Here is a 466-nt window from a genome sequence, read left to right on the forward strand (position 1 = left end):
GAAGGAAAAATAAGAGCGGACAAAAAGGAAGAAAAAAATATTGGAAGAGTAGGAAGAAGAGAAAATAAAGAAGAAGAAGCAACGGAAAATAAACAAAGGATTTCAACAAAGACACAAATAAACGGAAGGAGACAGATAGGAAGAAAAGAAAAGAATCCGAAGAAGAACACGAAGAGAGAGAAGGCAGGAGAGCGCTGATAATAATGCGAGCAAGAGTTGGAATTGCATCGACGTTGCACAAAGGAGGCCATATTCATCAAATCGGATGATGACGTCAGCGCCTCCTGACACGGGCTGCGGAGAAAGCGCTAAATGATGATTGGATGGTTGACCGAAGTAATTTCTTTTGCTTGTTTAAGTTATTATTATTATTTCTTTATTGTTGTTTGTTTTATGCCATAATCGTATCCGCATGATTGAGCGTGTTTCAGTTTGCTGAACATAAACAGACAGACAAGGAGACAGA

The sequence above is a fragment of the Penaeus monodon genome, chromosome 29, assembly GCF_015228065.2.
Source record: "Penaeus monodon isolate SGIC_2016 chromosome 29, NSTDA_Pmon_1, whole genome shotgun sequence".
NCBI classification, from domain to species: Eukaryota; Metazoa; Arthropoda; class Malacostraca; order Decapoda; family Penaeidae; genus Penaeus; species Penaeus monodon.